We start from the raw sequence: 2,964 nt of genomic DNA on the forward strand, positions 1-2,964 counted from the left end.
GTGAAACTTTGCAGGTAGTCTAAGTGAATGATTTCTAACACAATAGCATTTATAGATTTTACTAATTGTTTCGAAATTGAATTAAGGGAAAAAAAATGATACGTACAGAGAGAAAAAAAATACTAGCTGTGATCTTCAATTCTATCTGGACTTCCTTTTATTCGATATGCAGTAATACTAATCATTATCTAAACGTAGTAAATAATAGAGATCGACAGATTAGTTGTTTTATTGTGGTGATTGATCCGACAATATATCACGAGCTTGAAGAGAAAGGAGATAAATAAATAAAAGAAATAAAAGTGGGGATTAAAGTTATTTGATATGCGTACAAAATCTTCCGTGTGTATATAAATATCTGTAATAACAAACTCTGTAGTACTAACTAATAATATGAGTCTATTATTACAATTTTCTTAATATTATTAATTCTTGATATAATAATAAGTAACAATAATAATAATAATGAAAATGATAATAATAACATTATTATTATTGATAATAATAATACTAACTTTTAGTGAATTTTTAATATTTATAATTTATATATATATATATATATATATATATATATATATATATATATATATATATATATATATATATATATATATATATATATATATATATATATATATATTACAATATACATACAATATTAATTATTTATGAAAAAAAATCATATATTTAAATATAAATTCATTTTAAGTACACTTTAATTAATTTATGTCTTATTTTTACATCTTTAATTTTTAAATGTTCAAATTGTATTTTTAAAATTTTCAAGTTATTAATTATATATATATATATATATATATATATATATATTTAAAATTTTCAAGTTATTAATTATATACATATATATATATATATATATATATATATATATATATATATATATATATATATATATATACACACATATTTAGTTACAAACAATTGTTCGTGAATCGTCGGAACTAGTCAAAGGTCAAATGGATTCATGAAATAGTTTCAAAATTTTTTTCTAGACTCAACATTACATACTTTGCTTATCGTATCAAAATCATATTAAAAAAATCAGTTTAAATTTGGTCGGAAATTCCCGGGTCATCACAGTACCTACCCGTTAAAGAAATTTCGTCCCGAAATTTGAGTGAGGTCGTCATGGCTAACAATAAATATGTTTTCCTGACGAATATGAGTTGATAAATATCGTTTTATCATTATTGATTAATATAGATAAAACGATTCGATTATGCGGAGCGTACGAGTGAAGTTATCACAAAAGTGTGAAATGATTAAAACAAAGTTTGTCTTAAGTTTTGACGGAGTTACGTTTGAATTTCGAAATTCAAGGGATTTGAAGAAAATCTTCGAAATCTAAAAGATTTGATTCTTTGGCGAGTAAGGAAATTAATATATCTATAATTAAATACGATGATCTTCCTCGATTACTCTGTCTGATATTCCCATTATAAATTAAATTCTTCCGTTCCATTATCCTCACCATTCCTATACTTTCTTTCTTAGTTCATACATTCAAAAGATTTGTGAAAATACTTAATTCAGTTCTGATCCTTGTCCTTATCCTGACTATCGCCACAATCATTCTCCTTTTCTAACTTCCACCGGAGGAATCTGTTTTCTTCTACTTCGCCCTTGGGGTTATCGTGTTTTTAATTCTCCCGTGTCTTTATGTTGTGATAAACATTGACATATACGGTTTGTAATTTACGTGTTGTTATCGGCTTTATATCCTCCTTTATATTTCGTAGTTTTATGCTTTTGTTTTCTCTTCCCGACTTTAAGTCAAGCGAATGATAGTCCAGAATTTGTAGATATAGAGTTTCGAATGATTATAATGTTCTAAGCAGGAAGGAATGTGATAGCACGGTTTGATTTGTCAAATTACCAGAATCACTGAGAATAGAACTATCAAGAATAAATTTTCTTGATATGTTCGGAGGTGAAGTAGAATGCACGAGTCGTGTAACATGGCACATGATGACGTTATAATCTGTGAATCATCATGTTCCATTTAGAACTCAGCATGACTTACTGTAATATAACCACGTTGATCAAGTGTCATTATATTATACTAACTCATGCATCAGTTCCCAACATTACTTCAATAACATTCATATTTTAAGCTCAAAAGTTTACAGAATATAGAAACTAACAGTTTCTATATGATGTAATACTGATAGCACGAAGAGATTAATGATTTCAGATAAGAATAGTTATAAAAATATCTCCAGAAATATGGAGGATATTTACAATGAAAGATACGATAATATCTCGGAATATCTAAGATCAGAGGATGATAGAAACTATTATCTGCAAGGATTTAGAGTAAAGAGCAAGATATTCACTAAAGACTTTAGCAGATATTGAATCATTTGGATTCTTTGAAGTCAAACTTATTCTTTGTGATTTGTCCACGGTTTTCTTCCTAGTTTCGCATAATCTGATTTTCGGTACTAAATTTTCTATTGAATGTTTCCAATATAATGATACACAGGAAGCACGAGGAGGTATATAATTGCGGACGAGAATATTTATGAAAATATCCTCATAAATATCGAAGATATTGATGATGATATTTTGGAATTTCTAAGTTCGATGGTTGATGGAGAAAGATTTTCCGCAAGATTTTAACATGACTTCGGAGAAAGATATTCTCTAAAGATTTCATCGAATTCAGAATTACCTGAATTCTTTGAATATAGGGTTTGGTCCTTGTATTTGTCCTTGGTCTCCTTCGTGGTTAGCTCAATCCGTTTTTCAGTTCCAACTTTTCTGAGCTTTTCCAACATACTATTCTTTATCATCAAACTTCCGATGATTAAGGTTATTTACGGTGGTCTATGGTTTCTGCTGCTTCATTCAACTTTTTCAACATTCATAGTATTGATTTGTGACTGAGAGTTTTTCAGAATTTCAGAATGAGAGATCATAATTCTAAGAAATAAATGTCATACA

This window comes from Rutidosis leptorrhynchoides, chromosome 7 (genome assembly GCF_046630445.1).
Source record: "Rutidosis leptorrhynchoides isolate AG116_Rl617_1_P2 chromosome 7, CSIRO_AGI_Rlap_v1, whole genome shotgun sequence".
Taxonomy (NCBI): domain Eukaryota; kingdom Viridiplantae; phylum Streptophyta; class Magnoliopsida; order Asterales; family Asteraceae; genus Rutidosis; species Rutidosis leptorrhynchoides.